The sequence below is a fragment of the Culex pipiens genome, chromosome 3 (assembly GCF_016801865.2).
Source record: "Culex pipiens pallens isolate TS chromosome 3, TS_CPP_V2, whole genome shotgun sequence".
Classification (NCBI taxonomy): domain Eukaryota; kingdom Metazoa; phylum Arthropoda; class Insecta; order Diptera; family Culicidae; genus Culex; species Culex pipiens.
The window spans coordinates 46,020,775-46,048,231 of NC_068939.1; the positions used below are offsets into that span (position 1 = coordinate 46,020,775).

General features: G+C 33.1%; 1 protein-coding gene across 2 annotated transcripts in view; it reads left to right on the top strand.

The window, feature by feature from the left end:
• Positions 1-27,457, top strand: part of LOC120421534 (ubiquitin-conjugating enzyme E2 W) — a 73,572-nt gene that overhangs the window by 27,014 nt on the left and 19,101 nt on the right. The gene's annotated exons all lie outside the window — the stretch shown is intronic.

The following is a 27,457-nucleotide window of genomic DNA, read 5'->3' on the forward strand; positions in this document are numbered from 1 at the left end:
CATCAACGCGCTTTCGACCCATAGGCCATCGCTGTATACTTCTTGTTGCCGCAGAGTAATGACGGCGACGGCAACGAAGACATTTATAGAGGGTTGATACATAACTAAGAAAAGAACTTAATTTTAAGTGTTTTTAATGTAATAAATTCATGCAATAAAAATCAATTTACAAACGGTCGTTTTGAAAACATTTTTTTTTATTGTTTAAAACTCTTGAATCATTGATCGAGAGCTACACCATCACGAGGTGCACACAGACTAGGCCACTTCAGTGAACCCTGAAAACCATACTCTCCCCCTTTGAAACCTTCAGCCTCATATCGTGGAAACATAACCTTCAGTGACTATAATTATCAAAACCATGCCAAAGGACGACTTGTAGAAAGCCAGTGGCGAATAGCGACCGTTGGACCTTTTCCCGCAATATGTGGAGAGAAGATCACTACCGTACATTGAGCACACACTAATGCCTGAGGCCAGAAAATCTGGCGCAAAAAAAGAAGCTGATTCCCACCCCGATCGGTCATTCCTCAAACTCTAACTTGACCAGTTGTCAAATTATTTCTGATCAAAGTGACCGTCCAAAAGTCATTTTGTACAGACTTTTTGTCATGACCAAATGGATAATTGAAATTACGTTTATATCACTTAATCCGCTTATAACTAAATCAATTTTGATCAAATCAATCTGCAATGTTCTACAAATTTGTTCCTCATATACTAATCTATGCATGTGCAGCACAGAAATTTTTTTGGTTGAATTTTGAACCAGTTGGAGAACAAAAGGTAAAAATAGTCGTTTTCCCCATACATTTGGGTTCGAATTCCAATACAAATTTCAAATCGGTTGGGCACCTCGAATTCTTAACCAAATTGGCTGAAACTTTCAGGAGAGCTTCTGTGGATGCCAAACTATGGTTTTTTGCCCGCCTATCCGGAATAGCCCAACTTTTGTCATTTTGGCGCACCCTAATGTCACGCCTTTGCGGTTCCCCAGAATCTGCTATTACCATGAATAGCTCGTAGTATAACAGTGTTGCCAGGTTCAGGGCTATATCTCTGAAGAGATGGGAAGTGTTCAATCGAGGAAATGAGGTGACGATGATGAGTGGTAAGAAATGTATAGTACAATGTCCTAGATTTGTCTCTTTTGCGTCCCTCAAGGGAAACAAGAAAATTGTTGACCTAGACTCCTGATTTTATTGTATTGGTTGAAGGAGTCAGGGAATTAAACTGAATTCGAGTTGATAAAGTTCTGATCAGAGTTTATCTGTTAATGTAGCTTTGTATATTTTTGTATTTTTGAAACTTGTTCAAGTATCTTTGACTATGTAAAAAATAGGTTGAAACTGCGGAAATTTCACTCCCAATACATTTGTTTCGTGAATCCAACAAAAAAAAACTTGGTCAGAAACGCAAAAATCCCCTTGAAGCAGCAGGTTGCCATTAATCATGGGACGTGTTTCAAAAGAGATGCTCAAAAGTACCATCACCACCAACAAGAAAGGAAAATCGCCCGCCGTTCGTAGGGGGCAGGGGAAATTGTTTACGTTTTCCCGGGGTTCGAGCAGGAAGCAAAAGTAAACCAGAAAAGTGATTACACGCGTTGAAAGCCACATGTCACACGCCCGGGACAGAGAGTGATTAATTTGGGGCTCGAAAATGATTTAGTGGCGTGCCGTGTTGTTTGAAATGTAATTGAGATTTGGTGCGCTTAATGCATGCACTTAATCACTTGTTTGGTAAGGGAGAAGTGGGTCAATTTGAGTAAAATAACATAATTCTTTTCTAAACAATTTTCTTTGAAAAAAATACATAACAATATTTTGTTCATTAGATATTTGAAAGTAAGGTAGATTAATTAATTTATTGAAAAATTAAAAAAGAGAATTAGTCAAAATCATCTTTAAATGAGTAAATCTTCCTTCAATCTTTTAAACATTTTTAGCCATATAAAATTCCCAATCTCTACTCATCAATCTGATCCTCTGTAACAATATTTACCCCCTTTTTTGGCTCATCAAACATCAAACAACAAATTCTATCAATCAACACCAAATTAGTGGCACTTCAGTCCCGTGTAAACCACGAGCAAGAAGCGAACAACAAACCCTCCTCCAAAAGAATGATGTACGGCAATATGTTCGAGTAGCGGTAGGAAAAACGAACGTACAAATATTTGAACAATCAAAGAAGGCTTGGCGGGAGTGCGTGGGAGAACGACGCGGATTGTTCGTCAAAGTAAACGTCAAATGATTACACGCTTATTTGTAATTGTTATTTCGAATCAGTAATTTTTTGAGATATTTTTCTGTGTTTAATCAATTTTATAAAAAATAGATATAGGGGATTCTCGTATGTTTGGCAGGGTAAGCACTCGCTCCTAACTTCATAAAATTTGCTGATTTTCACTATTTAAACAACTAATTTTGCAAAACTGTTAATAGAAACTTGTTTGCTCACTTCCTATTGAGCTATTTATCACTCGATTTCAGTTGAAAACGCTTTTTAAGAGCTGTAAGTGAACATCAATGTGCTGCTATGGCAACATTAGAGGCACGATGGAATTCGATGCTGTTCCCCTATCTATCTTGTCTTTTTGAAAAAATTCACAGAACCACGTGTTCAACCAAGAAACTTAATAAGAAATTCAAAATGCGGAAAGTGAAATGATCTCTACAAAGTAGAGCCGGCCTAACTGGCTAATCCAGCTGTTGGCAATCAATAGAGAAAAAAACTTCATCAAGGTCAAGTGTGTTTGTGTGATAGTAGTCTGTATATCAACCTACTTTATGCCATGTGTTGAGGCAGAAGTGCCAAGTTTGGTGAAACCTTTTTTGTAATAAAATTTTCTTAAAGATAAATTTACATTTTTATAAGTAAACAAGCCTTACCCGACAAACTTCGTCTTGTCATTTTTTCGCTTCTTGACGTTTTTAGCTTGTTTGCTTATTCAGCCTCCTGTGATCAAAATTTGATTTTATGCAACTTTTCCCATACAAACTGCAGATCTTCCGGAATCGGTTCCAGAGTGGCCAAAGTTGTAACCCTTTAGCGTAAGAACCTTCCTTGGGCTTATACGAACCCAACGCAGCAAAGAGCGCTCCGATCCGACGTTCCGTGTTGAATTGATTCGCGTTCGAACAAAACCGTCGAAATTTTATATATTATATATATAAAGATTCAATGTTTTTGGAAGGAAATAATTGCGTAACAAAAATAAAAACTTCAAATATAGTTCAAACTGTTAAACGTTGTTTTACATAGTAAAAAAATGTGTAAATTTGGAAGGTGTAATTTTGGAAGGTTGATTAATATTTATTTTATGATGTTATTTTACTGCCCATGATCGCATAAATGTCCCATATGCATTTTCAACGATTTCAAGTTATTGATGCAGTTTGGTTCAAAATTGTGTGCTCTTTCAAAAGAGCCTATAACATCCAGTACTTTGTTCTAGAAATCAGGAGGAAATCCAGTTTTTCCGCGAAAACTTAACCCGTAGCCTTATGTATGGGACAAACTTCAAATGCGTTTTTCTCAGCTTGCTGTTTTTGCATATGGGACATTTATGCGAACATGGGCAGTTTACCTCAATAAAGACTGAAAAAGCGACACTACACCAGAATAGTAGTAAAGTTACACATTTTTAGAGGTAAAATTACACATTTTTTCTGACATAAGAAAACTTCCGTATGCTCAAAGAAGCCATTTTGCATCATTAGTTTGTCCATATAATTTTCCATACAAAGTTGGCAGCTGTCCATACAAAAATTACAAATGAAAATTCAAAAATCTGTATCTTTTGAAGAAATTTGTTGATCGATTTGGTGTCTTAGGTAAAGTAGTAGGTATGGATAAGGACTACACTGAAAAAAATAATACACGGTAAAGTTATTTTGGTGTTTTTTGATTTCACTTTTTGTCACTAAAACTTGATTTGCAAAAAACACTATTTTTTTTTAATTTTCTGTTATGTTTTAGGAGACAAACTTTTCAGAAATTTCTAGATCAGGCAAACAAATTTTTACTGAGTTATGAATTTTTTAATCAATACTGATATTGGTCGCAAAAAAATTTCAACTAAAATCAAATTTGCAAACAAAAAGTACTTAAGTGAAATTTTGAAAAAGTGAAATTTAAATAAAGTGCACCGTTTTCAAGTTATAGCCATTTTTAGGTAACTTTTTAAAAAATAGTCGCAGTTTTTCATTTTTTTTAAATTAGTGCCCATGTTTGCCCACTTTCGAAAAAAAATTTTTTTTGTTAAGTTGAGAAAATTCTCTATATTTTGCTATTTTGAACTTTGTTGATACGACCGTTAGTTGCTGAGATATTAACATGCAAAGATTTAAAAACAGGAAAATTGATGTTTTCTAAGTCTCAACAAAACAATCCACAATTTTTTAATGTCGATATCTCAGCAACTAATGGTCCGATTTTCAATGTTAAAATATGAAAAAAACGGAAAACGGAATCGACGTAACACCTTATAATGTGGCCCTCTTAAACCTTGCGGTTTCGTCAACGGATCCACAGGCGTGTATCGTTCTTTTTGCGACAAGACTCCGCCTCCCGGGTCTCCTAAGTGTGAAGGTATGGGCACGGGGAGAGGGCACCGAATACCTATATTTTACACTTAGAATTTTTTGTGTCCGCCTCGGGATTCGAACCGGCGACCTCTGGATTGTGAGTCCAGTGCGCGGTCCGATTGATCCACAAAGGCAGACAGAAAATATGAAACATTTGTGAAATTTTCCGATCTTTTCGACAAAAATATTTTCATTTTTTTCAAATCAAGACTAACATTTCAAAAGGGCCAAACATTCAATATTACGCCCTTTTGAAATGTAGTCTTGATTTAAAAAAATGTTCCTTTTTTCTGACCAGTCCTCATCAATACCTACAACTTTGCCGAAGACACGAAATTGATCAGATACCAAAATAGTGTGGAAAAGTATTACTTTTCGATACAATTGAAGAAAAAGTTTAACTCAAAACGAAGTTGACTTTATAGCTGTCGGCCACCATTGCTAGTACCAACCACTAGTGTCTTCCTTTTTATCTACAAGGACTTCGCCGCCCTGGGCTCCTAAGTGTATGAAAGTATGGCACGGAGCGACGGCGCCGAATACCCATATTTACACAAAGAATTTTAGAGCACCCGCCGCGGGATTCGAACCGGCGACCTCTGGATTGTTAGTCCAGTGCGCGGTCCGATTGATCCACACGGGCGGGAATAAGTTTAACTCAAATGATTGTTATAGTGAACTTTTCAACACTGTTGTTTTTGGTGATGATAATAAGGATATTTTGTCACTTTAGAATGACAGGAAATGTATACATTTTCAAAAGAAAATTGCAAAAATATTATTTTTGAATATTGTAGAAATTTAAATCGTAAAATAAGTTTTTATTAAATATTAAAAAGATTGTGTTTGCCCTTTTCAATTGATTTTCCTTATACACTTAAAAATACTGAAAAAAAAATGTTCTCACTCTTTACTCTCGTTATGGAGGGGATAAGTCACAGTGGGTGGCAAACGCGAGCACTTTGGGCATCACAATTGTGTACACGTGTGTTTCAATTGAATTAAACATGTGCGTGTACTAAGCGATGCAATTAGAGGGCAAACTGAATTTCGGTGCAAGATTTGCTCTTATTTATGAAAGTTTTGAGATTTGTTATTTCTAGATTAAATTTTCAAAACAACCTATCCCTCATGGGTTTCCTATGCAGATAGGACCTTTTGAAAATTTAATCTAGATTTCAATTTGATTTATGTTGCTGAATTTTAAGGCCATCTTTAAATGATTTTTTTTTCGTTATTTTAGGATTTCATAATATTCTTTTCAAAAATGTAACAGGTGGATTCAATCTGCATTCAAAAGTTACGATCTCACTTAAACATTTTCAGCGGTCGCGTCAATTTCCCACCGAAGGAAGTTTGTATTCTGATGTTTAGATTTTCACCAAGCCGGAAAAGGCACGTTTCTCTGCTCTCAGGCGGCGCGTGTGTTCCGCCACCCTGCTGCACCCCTTGCCCAAGATATCAAACCGAGAGAGTGGATGGAGTCGCATGGTTGATTGCCTCGGAAATTTTCGAAAGAGGAAACAGCATCCAGCAACGCCATGTGTGCAATGTGGCCGATTTGATGTGGTTCGTTATGAAACCCGTTCCAGATGGATGTGTTTCTGGGTACTTTGACGGCGCCAAATTTGGACGATATTTACGTTTTTTCTCGAATTTTGATTGATGTGGTGCTACGTAATTTGACAGCCGCACGTTTCAAGCTCGATTTACGCCTGGAATGGCAAGTTCTTGAAATTTGAATCACTTACTTTCAATTAACTCGATACCGCAAAGATCTACAAGCCCTCTGTTTACATGTATACAATTGAATTAATGACATCAACCGGTCTTTTCCAGTTCTGCTGCGCGGCACTTATTAATGGTGCGCTAATAAAATTGATTAATGCACAATTAATGGAAACATTCCGCCTCCGCACTTTTAGACTAGACTCGGCGGAGTGCTGAATCAGAGATCGTGCAACCAGATGAACGCAGATGTCTAGTCCGGAAAGTCTGCCAACGAGCGGCTTTTCTTCGAGAGACTGATGTCGATATACTTGGAGTAAAGTCGGGTTGTAATTTCATCCCAGTGTGGATACTGGTTGTGACCTCGCTGAGATCTATATCTGATTGCGGGGAAAGAGGTGTAGGAACTATCGGCTAGCTGTAGTGTTGTACCGTTTGTGTGTAGGGCTTTACTGCTTTATGGAGCAAGGGAGGAGATCTGTTACTGGTTGAGTGGCAGATTGTATTGACGCTGACATGTGTTCTGCCTGAACAGACCAGACAGCTGGGTTTTATGAACAAGAGCGTCTGATATTAGTATTTTTGCTGAAAATTATTTATTTTTCGTTGAGATAATCTGTAAATTCTTGAGAATTATCCACTCGTTCTTCAAAATTTTTCATAATTATCACAATTATTAAGTAGTGAATCGCCGAAATACACTTTGAAAACTAAATTAGTTTAATATTTTGATAAGAAACAACTACTTTGGAGCCACTAAATCAACATACATACACTACACCCAAAACTGGCAGCGCTAGTCCGAGAGAATGATGGTCTCGAGTCGAGAGAATAGTGGTACCATTCACGGACGCAGAGAACACAGCTCGAGATGGGCGATAGAACTATTCTCTCGAGGTTCATTTGCAAAAAAAGTTCATCCGTCAAACAAAAAACCAAAAGTGTCGACAACGGGAATCGAACCAGAGACCTTTGACAAACCAATCCAATGACTTAGCTGCCTCGGCCACCACAGCTTGGTGACCAAGGAGAAGTCAGAAGTCGATGTATGACACTTGTTGGAGATTTATTGATTCAACTAACGAATGAACTCATTTGTTATGATGGTGTGAGTTGGTACCATTATTCTATCGATTTTAGCACTGAGCCCTCAATAAATTTTGAGAGAACGATTATCTCGACTCTGAATTTTGGGTGTATAAATTGTTCACAAAATTGCAAGTTCAACCCCCGACAATTGATCTTCATTCGATTGCCACAATATAGCATCGATTGTAAATGGAATAGAGTGGCCCATACATCACCCAACTTTTTCGAGCAATAGTCGCCCCAAGTTTCATCAGAAACTAGCGTTCCTCTTCTTCGAGCCGTCCATCACTTCTAGTCGAACAATATTGCCCCTCACCAATTATTGTCACATGTTCGCCACCGACCGACCGACACTTGCCGCTGCCTTGGAGTATTAAATTTTAGCAATTGACCTTTGGCCTGCCGACTCTACTCTACTCTAGAGTCCCGATATCGGCGAGCGCGCCAAATTTGGAAGTATAATTTATAGGTCATTTTTCATTTTCACTCAAGCGAACCGTGTGACTAATCAAAACGAGTGCTGCGTCTGGAATTGAGTCTAGGTCCGCGTGAAATATGGTTCCACCCTTGACCTCAAAGTGGGTTCCTGTGGGGGTCATTCCGCGATTGTCATCAGTCATCAACCTTAGAAAGTGAAATGCTTTCCTGGGTTTGCCTCAATCAAAGTGCAATTTCTAGTGTTTTTTTTTTTCTCACAACAAGGTCAATTGCATTTGGAAAGATTCCCAAGGAACTAGGCTAATGATTTATGCGGAACGCTTGGACGGTTAAATTGGGCTTGAAACTGGGCGTCACAGACAAATAGATGATTTTTAATGTTGTCAAAATTACAATCTTTTGAGACAAGGTTAAATTTTTGGTAGGATTAAAATTCAAATTGACCGTTTTTCTTACTTAAAAAAAATACCAATTTTGCGTCTTTCTAACTCTGCGAACACGATTTACACGGTAGTTAAGCGCGCTGGAACTTGAACGTTGACGATGTGATGACGCACTTACACGACATCCAACGACAACGACGAGTAATTGGATCAAATCGAGGCCGCACAGATGATGCTATCGGTTTAACGGCTCCCCTTGGCGCACTTGTCGCACGAAAATGGGTGACAGCAGCGTGCGACAGGTGAAATTAATTTCAAGTGATATCGGATTTCCTTCGGTTTGGGATGAGGAATTTCAAGCGGATAGATTTTTAATTGACAAGAAGTAGGATTTGAGAATAGAAGTTGGATCTTGGAATAAGAGAAGGAATTCATGAGTATTATTAGGAGTAGGATTTAGGAATAGGAATAGCAGGGTGGCAACTTAAATTGGGTAATCGTGAACGTCGGGCAAAAGTATGAAAAATGAGCTAAGTAATGAGCATAGCAACATGAGCAGTCGACTCTATGGCTGTCGATTTTCTCGATATCAATTTTGTTCCAGCTGTCAATAAATTCGTCAGTCCCTTCAAAAAGCATGCTTTGATATATCGTTCTATAATTTGATACCTCCCGTTCTCGACGGTCCCTTCAATATCGACACAGAGAGAGTTCACAGTAGTGTGAAGATTTGTCTGATTCAGTTCTGTAAATAAAGCTAAATTTCAACAGTGATTACCTGCTTAAAGTTATTGTTCTTTCTCAATCTGTCACAACATTCAAATATTTGTAAAAAAAATACTAACCTGAGTTTCCCTGTAGTTTTTTGAAAATATTTGGAAATCTCAATTAATTAAAATAATAGCAAAAAAACTAAAACTATAAAAAATAACATTTGATAAGATACCGATCATAATAAATGTGCTTGTACTGTTGATTATAAAAAAGATATTGTTTGGATTTGGGCAAAGTTGCGAAAAATCGAAAATGGGGTTTGAGTGGCCACTCTGAAGTATGAAATTGGAATAGAACTGAATAGAAGCAGGAGTAGGATATAAGAACAGAAGTTTGTTTAGATATGAGATTATGACTTAGGATTAATTCAGTTTCACTTGCAACTGAAAAACCAAATCGCGGTACACACTTCTGTTTACGCATAATTTTCCAAGCCAATACCATTAGAATCATTCTTCCAAGAATAACAAATTTAGTTTTTTTTTTTATTTGGATGAAATTTTGTGTGTACTTTTTCTATGAGTTTGTCCATACACATCTCCATACAATGTTGGCAACTGTTCATACGAAAAGGCTACTAAAATATTCGAAAATCTATATCATGAGAACGAATTTTCTTATGGACTTGGTGTATTGGGCAAAGTTGTAAGTATTGTTTAGTAGTTTTCAGAAAATAAGATTTTTAACACAAAATAAAATAATTCCACAATACAACCATTTTGTGAAATGTTGACAAAAAATGTCATCTCTTGACCTATGGCACAAATTGTTTAAATTAATTTGGCAGTGTTGCCAACCTGGAATTTTCAAGTAAAAAAACTCAGCAACTATGCCCCGCTTTAAAATTAAAAAAAATAAAACTGTCATTCGAATTAAAATAATTTTCAAATCAATCCTAACATTTGATAAGGCCCAAAACACTGATTTAGGATTTGAGAATAGTAGTGGGAATTTGGAATAGGATAACACATTTGGAATAGAAGTGTGAGTATGTTACAAGAATAGGAGCAGAATTTTGAGGTACACCCAACTGGCAGTCGCATGATTGTGATGCATGGCGGCATGAAAGTATATCAGAATCTGCATGAAATCTGTCCTCATGCATTTTTCGCGATATAGGAGTATGACATTTTTGCCCGTTACCGACAATTATCGACATTACCGACGGCTTTTTGGTTGTATTTCACCAAAAAAAAAAAACACTATTGATTGATCCGACACGCTACCACCGCGCCATGGACGCTTGATGAAAAATGAGTGAAAAAGCACCAAAATATGCTTCTCTTTGGAGTGTTGCTCGGGGACGGGCCAGCATTATATGTGTTGGTGAGAACTGCAGATCGCTGAAATTTTTACACGCGGGCAAAAATGATCTACGGGCTTGCTGCAAAAAATGTTATAAAATGTGACATTTTCTGCAACAAATCCAATGTTGCAGATTTTGAGTTATATTTTTCCTTTGGGTGTACGAAAATGATTTTGGATAGAAGGAGGCTTTAGGACTAGGAGTTGGAATTTTGAATTTGGAATATAATTATAAATATTTAGGAATACAAGTTTAATTTTGCAGTATAAGTAGGAATTTGAAATAGGAGTAAGAATTTGAATTGAGAGTAGGAGTAGGATTTAGGAACAGGAGTATGATTTAGAAATAAAAGCAGGATTAGGAGCAGGAGTAGGTCAGGTAGTATTACTATGAGGTAAGAGATTGATTTATAGGTTGAAGTAAGGTTTGAAACTGGGAACTGGAGAGGGACTGAGAAAAAGAGTAAGATTTGGATGTAGGAGTTCAAAATGGACTCATTCATACTAACTGCAATTCATTCCTGACGTTTTGCCCTTTCATTTAGTGACCGCCGATAAATCAACTAAATAACAATAAAAGTACATTTAACTCGGGGCCCCTTTTCCCAACTCCGGGTGGCCACTGACCGGACTTGGACCGTGCTTGATTGGAATATGAGCTCCCTTGAGCTCTTCTCTGCAGCCATGGCTAGCTATGATGTCTGATGGTGTTCTATGGTCGTAAAAAAATCTAAAACTTCTTGTGCATACATGTGCCCCTGTCGATGGGCATGTTTTTCGTGTCAAGACGACGACTGGAAAAAGTTGAGAGGATGTTATTCCTTGGCCGTCGTAAGAGCGGCCAGAACCGCCGCCGCCGGCGACGCCGCGGTAGGGTATGTAAACAGAACAGGCGTTTTGGAACAGCATTGGAGTAGGGATGATCCTAAATTTTGAAGGTTTATTTACGTCCTAATGACTTTCAGTTTAATTCTGGTGATGGAGAAGCATAATGCTTTATTGAAATAAAATTTTAATTGAACACCCCTCCTTATCCAGCAGCAAGATCGTTACATTTATGTGAAGCATGTGTAATCGCTGCTACTAGCTGCGTGTGTGCGTGTGTGTTGTACCATAAATTTTCTTTCAATAATAATAATTGGGAAGGGGTCAACAGATGTGTTTGGCAAACAAATTTAGGATTTTATTACACTTTGCTCAATTTATTCGGCGAGTTTTGGGGTGCTGACTGACTGCAGAGTGTTGACTTTGGCATAAAATGTGCGTTTGTTTGCGTTGACGGTTAAATGGGAACACACGCAACGGGTTGACACTTAAGGGTGTGGCCATTAATTTTGAAGGTTTGAGGAAGGAGGAATTTGGAAATGATGTCACGAATATTTATGTATAAATTACTGGCAATTTCTTGGTTCGATGAGTAAATTTCAATGTGTTAATTGTGAAAGTACACGGAAAGGAGTTCCATCTAAAATTTAACAATTCAAATTAGCTGGCTTCAAATTGGTGAAACAGTGATTTTTTTGGTTGAATCAGCTAAAATTTCAGCTAAATTTACCAATCTGGGATTGGTGAAATAGCTAACCCTGATTGCTGATTTGCTTTCCAAAACTGACAGCCCAAACCAAAATGACAGGAGAGATTTTACCAAAAATAATGGTGTTTCAGCACAATTTTGCGTAAAATTACCAAAAAAACTAGCTGGAACCGGCAGCATGGATTTTTGACAGATCATCAGTTCGAGAACAAAACAAAGCAACGTCCTGTGTCGTGTTCGATCCTGTTTGAGCCGCTCAGTTCGTGAAGTTTTTTTTTGATGATTATGTGTGTTGTTTGAGTGCAAGTGCAAAAGGTGATAGAATGTGTTGTGTGAGTGAATAAATTAAAAGCCAGGAAGATTTTCTGCGGATCGGCACCTGAAGGAATGTTTCAGTTGATAAGGTGAGAAGTTTTTTGTGTTGAGGGAAAGTGGTTAGAAGTTGAGCCTCTCGTTACTGTTTGGACGATGCGTAGGTAAAAAAATGTACTTAACATAAAGTGGGGGCATCCCTAAACCACGTGAAAACATTGGCAGGGGAAAGGGGAGACTGGCAATTGTCCACACTCTACTTTTTTGTATGGACATCTGTCCACTTGGAGGGGCGGCTGGTACAGAATGTCTAGACATAGATTGGCCGATGTTTGACAAATCCGAACAAATAGGGCACCTAACGCCTTTAAAGCACATCAAAAAATAGTGTTAAATATTGTTAGAAACGAAGTTAAATGAAGTTCAATTAAGTTAAATTTAGTGAAATTAAGTTTAATCAATTTAAGTTTTATTAAATTAGTTAATTTTAGTTAAATTAAGAAGAGTTTATAAAAATAAGTTGAATTAAGCCAAAATTTAGTTTAATTCAGATAAATTCAGTTGAAAAAAGTTATTTTTAGTGTAATTTAGTTGAATTTGCCAAAATTTAGTTAAATTAAGTTGTGTTAAGTTAAATTTAGTAAAATTAATAAAATTAAGCAAAATTAAGAAAAATTAAGCAAAATTAAGTAAATTTAAGCAAAATTATGTAAAATTAAGTAAAATTAACTAAAATTAATTAAATTAAGTCAAATTAAGTAAAATTAAGTAAAATTAAGTAAAATTAAGTAAAATTAGGTAAAATTAAGTAAGATTAAGTAAAATTAAGTAAAATTAAGTAAAATTAAGTAAAATTAAGTTGTGATAAGTTAAATTTTGTAAAATTAAAAAAAATTAAGTAAAATTAATAAATTAAATTTAAATTAAGCAAAATTAAGTAAAATTAAGTGAAATTAAGTAAAATTAAGTAAAATTAGGTAAAATTAAGTAAAATTAAGTAAAATTAAGTAAAATTAAGTAAAATTAAGTAAAATTAAGTAAAATTAAGTAAAATTAAGTAAAATTAAGTGAAATTAAGTAAAATTAGGTAAAATTAAGTAAAATTAAGTAAAATTTAGTAAAATTAAGTTAAATTAAGTAAAATTAATTTGTATTTTTGTATTTTTGTATTTTTGTATTTTTGTATTTTTGTATTTTTGTATTTTTGTATTTTTGTATTTTTGTATTTTTGTATTTTTGTATTTTTGTATTTTTGTATTTTTGTATTTTTGTATTTTTGTATTTTTGTATTTTTGTATTTTTGTATTTTGTATTTTTGTATTTTTGTATTTTTGTATTTTTGTATTTTTGTATTTTTGTATTTTTGTATTTTTGTATTTTTGTATTTTTGTATTTTTGTATTTTTGTATTTTTGTATTTTTGTATTTTTGTATTTTTGTATTTTTGTATTTTTGTATTTTGTATTTTTGTATTTTTGTATTTTTGTATTTTTGTATTTTTGTATTTTTGTATTTTTGTATTTTTGTATTTTTGTATTTTTGTATTTTTGTATTTTTGTATTTTTGTATTTTTGTATTTTTGTATTTTTGTATTTTTGTATTTTTGTATTTTTGTATTTTTGTATTTTTGTATTTTTGTATTTTTGTATTTTTGTATTTTTGTATTTTTGTATTTTTGTATTTTTGTATTTTTGTATTTTTGTATTTTTGTATTTTTGTATTTTTGTATTTTTGTATTTTGTATTTTTGTATTTTGTATTTTTGTATTTTTGTATTTTTGTATTTTTGTATTTTTGTATTTTTGTATTTTTGTATTTTTGTATTTTTGTATTTTGTATTTTTGTATTTTTGTATTTTTGTATTTTTGTATTTTGTATTTTGTATTTTTGTATTTTTGTATTTTTGTATTTTTGTATTTTTGTATTTTGTATTTTTGTATTTTTGTATTTTTGTATTTTTGTATTTTTTGTATTTTTGTATTTTTGTATTTTTTTGTATTTTTTTTTGTATTTTTTTGTATTTTTGTATTTTTGTATTTTTGTATTTTTGTATTTTTGTATTTTTGTATTTTTGTATTTTTGTATTTTTGTATTTTTGTATTTTTGTATTTTTGTATTTTTGTATTTTTGTATTTTTGTATTTTTGTATTTTTGTATTTTTGTATTTTTGTATTTTTGTATTTTTGTATTTTTGTATTTTTGTATTTTTGTATTTTTGTATTTTTGTATTTTTGTATTTTTGTATTTTTGTATTTTTGTATTTTTGTATTTTTGTATTTTTGTATTTTTGTATTTTTGTATTTTTGTATTTTTGTATTTTTGTATTTTTGTATTTTGTATTTTTGTATTTTTGTATTTTTGTATTTTTGTATTTTTGTATTTTTGTATTTTTGTATTTTTGTATTTTTGTATTGTTGTATTTTTGTATTTTTGTATTTTTGTATTTTTGTATTTTTGTATTTTTGTATTTTGTATTTTTGTATTTTTGTATTTTTGTATTTTTGTATTTTGTATTTTTGTATTTTTGTATTTTTGTATTTTTGTATTTTTGTATTTTTGTATTTTTGTATTTTTGTATTTTTGTATTTTTGTATTTTTGTATTTTTGTATTTTTGTATTTTTGTATTTTTGTATTTTTGTATTTTTGTATTTTTGTATTTTTGTATTTTTGTATTTTTGTATTTTTGTATTTTTGTATTTTTGTATTTTTGTATTTTTGTATTTTTGTATTTTTGTATTTTTGTATTTTTGTATTTTTGTATTTTTGTATTTTTGTATTTTTGTATTTTTGTATTTTTGTATTTTGTATTTTTGTATTTTTGTATTTTTGTATTTTTGTATTTTTGTATTTTTGTATTTTTGTATTTTTGTATTTTTGTATTTTTGTATTTTTGTATTTTTGTATTTTTGTATTTTTGTATTTTTGTATTTTTGTATTTTTGTATTTTTGTATTTTTGTATTTTTGTATTTTTGTATTTTTGTATTTTTGTATTTTTGTATTTTTGTATTTTTGTATTTTTGTATTTTTGTATTTTTGTATTTTTGTATTTTTGTATTTTTGTATTTTTGTATTTTTGTATTTTTGTATTTTTGTATTTTTGTATTTTTGTATTTTTGTATTTTTGTATTTTTGTATTTTTGTATTTTTGTATTACTGTATTTATTTATTTTTTAATTTGTCAATAGAATAACAAAGCCGTACTATAAGGATGATCAACTAGAACATAGTTTAAAAAGCCTGGAAACTATTGAAACATCCAAAAAACTTTGCTGGACTACCAAAAAACGTACCAAGAATAGCGGAAAATCATGCTACACCAGCAAAAAGTCTTTTTGAAAATAAGAAAACAACTTTACAGGCAGCAAGGGATTTTTAAAATGATTTCGAAATTTCCAGTTAAAACAGTCGAAAAATTAGCTGGACTTACCGAAAAACGAAGCAAGAACAAAAAAGAAACGAGCTAAATCAGCCAAAAGGCTGGGTGAAGAATGCGTGCTTTGCAGGCAGCAACGGAGGCTTTTGAAAGAAAACTTGTAGAAATAGTGGAAAAATTAGCTATTCCAACCAAAACACCTACCAAGAATAGTGGCAAAGTTAGCTAAACTAGCTAAAAAGATGTGTGAAAATACCTGGCTTCGCAGCCATCAATGGAAAATTTTGAGAATGATTCCAAAAAAACTAGTTGAAACAGCCTAAAAACTTGCTGGGCTAACTATAAAACTTCCTAGAATACCATAAAATCTAGCTAAAACAGCTAACAGACCTTCTCAAAACATACAGCTTTTGAGACTGACAGCATTTTTCCAGCTTGCAAATTAGTAAAATTTACTAAAAATTTAGCTAGATTTATCATTTTTAGGACCTGGATCCAGCTGTCAAATCCAGGAATTTTTTTTAGGATTTCCAGCTAAAAAAAATCGTGGTTGGAAAAACAACCAATTTTTTTAGGGTTTTTAACCGAAAATTAGTAAGATTCACGATAAACCTTCTTTCCGTGTAAATACGAACTGATGAAATGATTCAGACCTCATCTTAACTCAGTATAAAATAAAGTCTTCTCTTTGCTGTCTTTGTCGTAGACCACAAATCATCCGATTTCCCTCGTAACTATAAATTTCCCCCCAAGCACTCAATCTCGCTCTAAATCTCATTTTAAGTGCAATTATCACCGCAAATACCGCGCAAATTTTACGATTATTTTCGCACTTGAAATTAATAGAACTTCCTCGAGATCGCACTTATTCAACCGACCAGAGAGAAAGAGCGTTAGAAGAGCATGTAAATTTAGCGAGCAAAATGTCGGTGCGCGCTGTCAAAACAACGCATTTCACTTGAAGACCGCCGGTATTTTTATAATTTGGCACCATTACCAGCGTCTACCACGAGAGTGAAACTTGTTAACAAAAGTGACAATTTTAAATGTCACTTTTATGAAATGGGATTATGTTGGCTCAATTTGAAAGGAAATCAAATTTAAATTTGATGAAATCTAGATTAAATTTTCAAAACAACCTATCCCTCATGGGTTTCCTATACAGATAGGGCCTTTTGAAAATTTAATCGAGAAATAATAATTCCAAAAATCTGCCCCAGCTGTCACCCTGACATTGCATCGTCTCGACCTGCTATGTAATCGGATATGCACAGAAGAAAAACCGCAAAATTCCTTTCGCGCACCACTTTTTTTTCACGACATCGACAATACCGGTGTTTTTTGTTTACGGAAAACAAAAGCAACAACAAGTGCACCAAACAACGAGCGTATGTAAAGTGATACGGCGCCACCGCCACCGTTTGTCGTGAGCGCACAAAAGCGTAAACAAACGAGGCATCAAAATGACAACAAAGGAATCAAAAAGAAGAAAAAAAGTTGCCAAACGCGTGACGGTCAAGTGTGCTGCGCTTTTCGCCCCAAAATAATGGTGCAGGTCAGGAATTTCAATCACGATACGGTTTGACTGTGTGGATGAGTGCACTTGAGTGGTTGTTATGCAATGTTTGTATGGGATTTGTCAAATTTGTTTGAAAACACTCAAAAGTTTTTGAGTAAAGTTTAACACTCTTGTATTCGTTTGATATATAAGACCTTTAAATATGTCTTTGCAATTCCGTCGTGAAACTACATAATTTTCCAGTCATTCGGGCGACGAAACAGATTACTTTTCTCTACCAAAAGTAACCAAATTGAAACTAATGCCATTTAAATACTAGTGTTAATTTCTACTTTTCAGAACTAGTATGGAAAAGTAACATTTTTCAATATTGTTTTGTTTTGAACGGTGAATTCACTTAACACATGAATGTTTGACATCAAATTCCATTCAAAAAACGTTTTTCGGAATTGCAAAAATTTTGTAAGCAACTCGTTGCAAAACATAGAATTTACATAAGTGGAAAAATTAAAAGCAATACTTGTTTAAAATTTCTGAATTTATAATTTATGAAATTCTGCAAATGACTCTCAAACTTCCAGGAGCAATAACTTCGTGGAGTGCAAACTTTAGTGCAAGCAAACAAAGCACATCTCATCCGTAGGTTTCATCCAGTTCAAGTCCTCCTCGTCATACAAAGTGCAATCGTCTTTTCATGGGGCCGCCCCTCTACAAATCGCTGCACTCAATTAAGCTTTGATCTTGACTGGGTCGTTGTTGTCATTGAGTTGATAAGACTGGTTATTGTTTTGTAGCAACAGTTTTTTTTTTTTAATAAAATTGTTATAATTTGTTTTATTATGTATTTTTTAATAGTTTTGCTGTCAAATTGGAAAAAAATGAGAACCGGAAATGGATTTAATATATATTTTTTTTTACATAATTCATTCGTCCTAACAAGTCTCCAAACAATTTGTTAACTGTCCATACAAAAATAGTTTGCAAAGTTGTAGGTAATGATGAGGACAGCGCAGAAAAAAAGCTACAGCATTTTTTTCCATTATTTAATTGCATTTTTTTTTATTAAAGTTAAATTTAAAAAAAACGCATTTATTTATTTTTTGCTTTGGTCCAGTGGACCAAAAAGTTCAACTTTTTAGCAATAGAAAATATAGATAAAAATGAGTTTGGTACCATCCATAAACCACGTTAACACTTTTTTGGAAACACGTAAATAAAAACCCTTCCCCCTAACAAAGGTATTTTTTTTAAATATCATGGTTTTCCAAAAATATTTAAAATGTATTCGAAAAAAAAAAAACATTTCAAATCAATTTTGAAAGTAAAATTAAATTGGTAATTTTGAAAAAGTTTTGGAAATTATATACATTTTTCCTTTTATGACAACAAAAAAAAACAAAATTAAATCTCCCAAGTGTTTTCTAATTTTAAAACTCTTCAACCAACGATATCTCGGAATCTATTGGTCCGATATACAATGTTAAAAAATAAAATCTATGTTAAATTTTCTAATCTTTAAAAATATGCTTTCAATAAAGCATAACATTTTAAAAGATTAAAAATTTAATGTTTTGGCCATTTGGAAATGTAAGGCTAATATTTGAAATTTTGAAAATATTTAAATGCAGAAGATTGCAAATTTTACGGAGATTTTTCTAAACATTTTAAATCGGACTAATAGGGAAATGATTTCTGTTTCAAAAAATCATTCATTTTTCTCAATTGCCCTTTTTATATGAAGTAAAAGTTTAGTAAGTTTTTTTCTTAACTTTTTCTTCCTTTCGGTAACCCCTTAACTACAAGCAACAATTGTTCCAAAATGGATTATGATGTAACACACACAGCTGAAAGGAACTCCAAATTTCTGTTATGTATTCCAAAAGAACTTATTGTATATTGATAATTCACCAATAAAACCGAATTGAAAATTGAAATATGAAGTAAAAAGTATTCCATGCTTAAACATAATCTTAGTTTCAATACTGTAAAAAAATGCTTTATATCTATGAGTTTTGGAAAAAATATTTCTGAAAGTTGTATGCCTTTTCCAATCTGTATATTTTGAAATATTTTTAAAAGTTTTATGCCTTTTCCAATCTGTGGTCCCAATTAACAAAATTTGAAAAAGGCAAGTGACCTGTTTGATCAAAGCACAATGTGTGTTTCTATAATGTTTGAAAAAAAATGTGTATACTCGATTGTACATTGCGATTGTGTTTTTAATGATTTTTTTTTTGTAAATATTTTTCCCCTAGATTTTTTGAGTATATTTTGAAAGGGTCTCCCACTTAAAAAAAAAAAACATGTGATAAAACATGAAATAAAGTTTCATGAGCTTTACAAGACTATTTGTTTTGATGGCAATATTAATTTCATGATTTTCAACAATCATTTGTGTTAAAAAAAATGTTTTCCCAGCTTTGTTTGATTTTGAAGTTTTCAAAAAAAATCGCTTTTTTATGTGCTGTCTTTCAAAAAAAAAGTCCAAGCTATACTTTTAAAGTTTGTTAATTCAGTCGGTCTTTTCCGAGTGTGCGTTTTGTTTCGTTGACGACGATTCGCTTGTTCGCGTTCAATTTCTTCGTTCATTCAAGACAGTCGCAGATTAACGACGAATCTTCGGCCCGACGTTCACGGTCACGGACATCAAGTGATGATTACGCGAAGAGGGGTATGTGGACTGCGAATTTCTGCGAAGGATGTCTTTGTTTCTGTGGAGAGCAAAAGAGATGAATGATGGGCGTTGAATCACTCTGAGTTGAACGGTTGCCAGATTTGAGCGAGACTGTTTGCAGTTGAAGTGTATCTTTGGCGGCATAACCAGTAAACATGAGTGATGTAATGGGAAAACAAATCATGAATTTGAAGATTGAAAATTTAAAAGAGAAATTTGGTAACAATTAGTAATAAAGAGACCCAAAATCTTCCTTCCACCATCAGTGTTCCCATTTCAAGAATCTGTTGGATCCTTTACAATGACAGCGATGACCCACCTCTCAAGATTAAAAGCATCAGATTTGTCACAGTCTGACTCTTTCGGCAGACCCTCTTTCGGATCGACGACCCCGAAATGCACTTAAGAGTCACTTCGCTGGGTGGGCCAAACAGAAGAGGAAGAGTGAAACTTTCGTGATCATCCAGTTGATCTCGGGGTGGCCACCTCTGCGAGAATTGCAGCAATTAGTCACTCGACAGCGAGCGATGATTCTGTTGCTTGCCGGCGATTCGAGGTTCTGCTAAGCTCATCCTGTTTTTATTTGCACTTTTAACGACTGCGTGGCTGCTTTTACAACCTCACTCCGTATCTCTGTGGGAGCGTGGCTTTCCCTCCGAAAACCTTAAATTAATTTTAATTAATTCTTATGGGGTGAGCTGGATGCAATGAATTTAGCAAACTGAGTCAATTAGGAAGCCCCTTTCGCTTGAAGCGCTGGATAGTTGGGTTGAGGATTTTCTTTTATTTTTTTAAAATAATTCTTCATTTTAGCTTCAGCCAAAGTCGTTTCAATGTCTAAGGTATTATAAAAATTCCTTTGATTTGAAACTTGGAGAATGTCGTTAAGGCACTCCTTTACGTCCCTTGTGCCATATTTGATAGTTCACGAAACGGAATCTCATTAGCGAAATTTCTCCCTGTTCCACAGGCTCCTTTGTTTCCGTCGATGCCATTCAGGCGATGGCATCAATTCAATTTTCCCCTTCAACACTCTTGCTTGTGCACATTGCAAACAGTTGCTCAGTGCAATAGGGAACGATCGATTCGTCCCGGAAAACTAAGTTGCAACGGCTGCTGCTGCTGCACCCCTGGGGCCACTCACGAACAACAGCTGTTTGCTTCGGAAGGCAACGGTTGGTACACTTTCCCAGTGTAGACCTTAGCCTTAGTACTACTTGGGAAAAACTTTTTGAAAGGGTATAGCGAAAAAAGCAACAATAATTATTCAAAATTTTCGGAGTTAAACCCTTCTAAAATGTTACTCCCTACAGTCAGTACGGTTGAAGTTCATTGAAATTTTTAGCACCTTTGGGGCACATAAAGAACCGCTTTTTTTCGCTGTTTCTTTGCTCAACTAAGCCGCCCACCCCGTGCGATTGCAGTTGCTGATGCACATATGTTGCAGCTTGTTTCACTTTTCTTTGCGAAAGAAAATTATTGCAATCGTGCGCTTTGCTTCTAGAAGCATCTACATTTTTCAGAATAACTCCCTGCTAAGTGACTTAATTCGCGCGCCTTTTGCTGCTGTTTCAGTTGGTTTTCTGAGCGCTCAAGCCATGTTGCGCATACAAAGTGCATATAAACTGCACTGCACAGAGTTAGAAGTGAGTGCATCGCCGCGAACAAAGCGAAATTTTTGTGAAATTTTCGTTGCGCTACTGAGAGTCGATGAACTCGCGTTGCTGCATTTGAAAGAGAATTGGTATAATTCGTTAAGGGGTAGTTAATTAGATCCCTTTTATGTTGATGTTTTTGATCAAATTAGTTTATATAAGTAAATTTACAATTCTCTCAAAAGAGTTGCAGTATAACGTTTATCATTTCTTTCTTTTTCTGAAATCCCAAAATTAATTCAAGACGACTCATAAAAACCACTCCCACGTGGTTTTTTCAATGTCAACCATTTTTCAAAACGAAGAAGACACTTTGTCATGTTGTAGAAATGCATGCGACTGCAGAGATATTTAATATCAGCTTTCAGACATGCTTTAATTACCCCATTAAGAGCTCCATCAGTCTGTATTCGACTGCTTTTTTCTCTGTTTAGGGTACTCATAAATAAAATTTCGTGTGCTGTTTTGAAAATTAAGATCTGTTTTTTAATATTTTTGATTTGTTTTAAAACAATAAAAAAACAATATTTGTAACAAATATTTAGATAGAAAAATGTTTAAAATTATGTCGAATGAAATTGCTGACCCAATCTTTACATGTAAAATTAATTTATCAATCAAAAAGTACCCTCGATTACTTCCCTTCTTTGATAGTGCTTTTCAAACTGCAGATTTTATGTTTAAACATATTTTTCATGAAAAGTTTAGAAAATGTTCAATCAATTCAAACTTTTCTAAACGTCAAATGAGCAATTCTCTACCAAAACCGGAAATGGATTTTATTTGATTTTTTTTATTTGGCTCAAACTTTGTGGGGGCCTTCCCTATGACCAAATAAGCTATTTTGTGTCATTGGTTCACCCATACAAGTCTCCATACAATTTCGGCTGCTGTCCACACAAAAATTTTACTAAATATCAAACAGCTTTAACTTTTGAGAGAATTTTCTGATCAATTTGGTGTCTTCGGAAAAGTTGTAGGTATTGTTGAGGACTATTGAGAAAAAAATAGGTACACGGAAAAAATGCCTATTTTTTAATTAACATTTTTTTCACAAAGACTCAATTTCCCAAAATACGTATTTTTGTATTTTTGAGATTTTTTGATATGTTTTAGAGGACAAAAACCCGCAACTTTTGAGCTATAGAGAAGTATGGTCAAAAAATCTGCCGTCGAGTTTTGAATTTTTGAAAAAATAGTGATTTTTGGAAAAAATCGAAATTTATGCGAAAACAAATTTGACTTAAATTTTTAATGTAAGATTGAATTTGCAATCGAAAAGTACTATACAGATTTTTTGATAAAAGGCTCCATTTTCAAGATATAGCCACCAAAAGTTGGATTTTAGCGAAATATTTGCAATTTTTCAATTTTCAAAAATAGTGACCATGAGTGACAATTTCTAAAAATATTTTTTATGAAGAGTTCAGAAAATTAGCTATGAAATTGTCTAAGAGAATCAAGACTAATAATTCAAAATGGCGTAATATTGAATGTTTGGCCCTTTTGAAATGTTAGTTCTAATTTAAAATTTTTGAAAATATTGTGTTCGAAAAGATCGGAATTTATTTACGAATGTTTCATGTTTCAACATTGAATATCGGACCATTAGTTGCTAAGATATCGACATTAGAAAATGGTGGATTGTTTAGTTGAGACTTAGAAAACTTCAATTTTCATGTTTCTTTTTCTTTAAGCCGCTCAGCAACCAGAGGTCCAATCTTCAATGTCTCTTAGACAATTTCATAGCAAATTTTCTGAACTTTAAAAAAAATAGAAATGGTCACGTATGGTCACTATTTTTAAAAATCTAAAAACTCGAAAAAATAAAAAAAATCTCGAAAATAAAAAAAAATACGTATTTTGGGAAATTGAGTTTTTGTGAAAAAATGTTAATTAAAAAATCGGAATTTTTTCCGTGTACCTATTTTTTCCTCAATAGTCCTCATTAGGCTTAGTGATTTTTCACGCTCGAAAATTGCAAATTTCACGGGGACCTCAATTTCAAAACACCAAATTTCACGCAAATTTCACGGAACTCGAAAAATGATAAAATAACTCTGAAAATCCGATGTTAAAATCACAGAAACTACTTTTTATGTTTCATTATATATTATTCTTCAATAAACTATGAAAATCTTCACTAAATTTGAATGCGACACAAAAAAATCTCCTAATTTTCAAAAAAAAATCCTTCTGGTTTATAAATGGGCTCTATATATATTTTGAAAAAAGTAAGCTACGCGTATTCTAATTTACTGAACTGTTCTTTAAATATTCGACTAATAAAGCTAAAATGTTTTCGCTAATTTGTCTCTGTTATCATTTTGAATTTTATTAAATTTCATATCAAAGCAAGATTTAACAATCTTTTCCAGTCAAAATGAGTAAAATTAATTGAATTTTGCGACATTTAGCCCATTAAACATATTTTTTAAGGGTTTTAGCTCACTTTTCAAAAACTAATTTTATAATCAATTTATGCAAATATAATATAATTTTTAACAAAACCGATATTTTATTCTAAAAGAAAAGAGAAAACAAAAAAGTAGTATTTTTTACCTTTCACGGGAACCATCCACCCAAATAAACAAATATCGTTAAAATTAAACAGGCCCAAAAAAAATTTGATATTTTTGCCTTCCTCACCTCAATGAGGAAAGGTTATAAAATCACTCAAAAAATGAACTTCTTTTTTTTCTGTTTGAGTATTAAGACACGGAATCCTGATTACAAGGACTATTGTATCGTGTTACCCATTTTTACTGTTATTAAGCATTTCCAGATCTATAACACAGTTCCTATTGAGAGGAAAAGTGCTGTTCCATCCAGATGCTGTAAACTCCATTCCTTGTGCCTTGTGCGCTATGTATCGCTAGAACCGCGGTGACAATTTTTTCGTGTCATTTTTCAAGCTCTTCCCAGCAGCTATTATTTGCCGCGCGGGGTCTTGTAAAGACAATTGTCTTTTTGCGGTGCTACTCTTGCGGTATTCCCTTTGCTCTGATCTGGACAATGCCACTGGACTGCAGTGCAATACCGATCGGCTGGGCATTATTTACATGCGAAGACACGAGGAAAGTATTTTGGGAAGAGGCGCAAAGGAATATCCCAAGATTGATCACATGCTAGAAGAGCACGTGAAGCAACCGTTTTATACTCATACGGTTGCTGCTACCTCTGAACTTAAACCTAAGGCTGCCACCCTGAGAAGAACCCATGACTTTCCGCTTATGAGGCGAAACCCGTAACCATTCGGCCACAGGAGGTTGGCAATGAACTTCTTTATTCGACCTCCTAGACCCACCTTCACGTATACCTATCGACTCAGAATCAAATTCTGAACAAATGTCTGTGCGTGTGTCTGGATGTGAGTCCGTGCACCCAAAAATATGCACTCGATTATCTCCGGACTGGTTGAACCGATTTAGACTGTTTTGGTCTCATTCAAACCGTCTTGGTGTCCCACAAGACCCTAGTTAATATTATGAAGTTGAGAAAAGTACTTCAAAAGTTATACTAAAAAACGGTTTTAGCTAAACTTCGGAAGATTGTAAAAAGGGTGGTTTTTGTAAGAAAATCCGTCATGCTATATATTGTTAGAAAGGTATTTGAAAGACCTTTCCAACGCGTTCAAAAGATTGAAGATCTGACAATCATCAAAAGTTATGAGCACTTAAGTGTTATTTATACACTTTTTTGAGGCCGGATCTCAAATATTTCGATGAAAAAGTTGAATGAAAGATTGAAGATCTGACAACCCTATCAAAAGTTATAAGTACTTTAGTGTTTTTAATACACTTTTTTTGAGGCCTGATCTCAGATATTTTGATAAAAATAAGTGTTATTTATACGCTGTGTAGTGTATTCACTTTATGAATGTGAGGAAGGCACCAACCACCTAATGGTGGATTAAGTAACGTTTTTTTAAAATGTGTTTCCAAAGATAAAAAAAATACTCTTCAATTTATTTTGAATAAAACAAAGCTCGATTCTTTTAATTTCTTTCAAAACTATACCTTTCAAATAAGAAAGCAGTAAAATTTTTAATACAGCGAATGAAAATATTACTAAATTTAGTTTAATTTATAAAAAAAAACTCAAAAATCTGAACATTTTTTTCAAATGGTTCATATTAACTTGACATATTCAAGCTTTTTAATTGAAAGCTAATAAAATTTAAATAAATAGTTTTTTTGGATGAAATATTTATTTAGTTGTTATTTAAAAAAATGATTTGAGAAAATTGATAAATTTTACGAAATCGTCAAAAATCACAAACCCTATACTAGTAATTAAACCAGGGTATTCACTTGCTTAGTTCTACAGTAGTTCATAAGATTATTTTTATTCCTTTTTGAGTTTGATACATTATTTTGAGAAAAATCGTTACATTTTCACACAAACATAAAATTTCACGGGATTTCGCGGAAAAAGCCAAATTTCGCGGATTTCACGCTGTCCGCGAAATCGTGAAATTTCACTAACCCTAGTCCTCAACAATACCTACAACTTAACCGAAGACACCAAATTGATCAGAAAATTCACTCAAAATTTACAGCTGTTTAAATATTTGCGTACCATTTTTGTATAGACAGCTGCCAAAATTGTATGGAGACTTGTATGGGTGAACCAAAGACACAAAATAGCTTCTTTGGTTATAGTGAAGGCCCCCACAAAGTTTGAGCCAAATCAAAAAATACAAAAAAATGGTCAAAATCGGCCGATTTCGTAAAGAATTGCTCAATTAACTCCAGACGGTGCATAAAAACCACTCCAACGAGATTTTTTTTTTCAATGTCAGACATCGTTCAAAAACGAAGAGGATACTTTGTCATTTTGCTGACATAAATGCGACTCAAGAGATATTTAATATCAGTTTCAGACATGTCTTAATTACCCCATTAATATCTCCATCAGTATTGTGAGTTGCTTTTTTTTTCAGTCTGAATTCAACAAAATTTCATAGTTCAGACAGAATTAAACTCATTTTCGTTGCAGTGAATTGATTTCTATTTTTTTTTGTTTCATGTATCATATCTGAGCAGTTCTCTACGGAATCGGTCTTTTTTCTTTAATTTTAATTTTTGTATTTTTTAATCCAGCTGAAACTTTTTTGGTGCCTTCGGTATGCCCAAAGAAGCCATTTTGCATCATTATTTCGTTCATATAATTTTCCATACAAATTTGGCAGCTGTCCATACAAAAATGATATGTGAAAATTCAAAAATCTGTATCTTTTGAAGGAATTTTTTGATCGATTTGGTGTCTTCGGCAAAGTTGTAGGTATGGATAAGGACTACACTGAAAAAAAAATGATACACGGTAATAACAAATTTGGTGATTTTTTATTTAAGTTTTTGTCACAAAAACTTGATTTGCAAAAAAACACTATTTTTAATTTTTTTTATTTTTTGATATGTTTTAGAGGACATAAAATGCCAACTTTTCAGAAATTTCCAGGTTGTGCAAAAAATCTTTGACCGAGTTATGAATTTTTGAATCAATACAGATTTTTTTCAAAAAATCGAAATATTGGTCGCAAAATTTTTTCAACTTCATTTTTCGATGTAAAATCGAATTTGCAATCAAAAAGTACTTTAGTGAAATTTTGATAAAGTGCACCGTTTTCAAGTTATAACCATTTTTAGGTAACTTTTTTGAAAATAGTCGAAGTTTTTCATTTTTTTAAATTAGTGCCCATGTTTGCCCACTTTTGAAAAAAATATTTTTGAAAAGCTGAGAAAATTTTCTATATTTTGCTTTTTTGAACTTTGTTGATACGACCCTTAGTTGCTGAGATATTGCCATGCAAAGGTTAAAAAACAGGAAAATTGATGTTTTCTAAGTCTTACCCAAACAACCCACCATTTTCTAATGTCGATATCTCAGCAACTACAAATCCGATTCACAATGTTAAAATATGAAACATTCGTGAAATTTTCCGATCTTTTCGAAAAAAATATTTTCAAAAATTTAAAATCAAGACTAACATTTTAAACGGGCCAAACATTAAATATTACATCGAAAAATGAATTTGAAAAATTTTTGCGACCAATATTTCGATTTTTTAAAAAAATC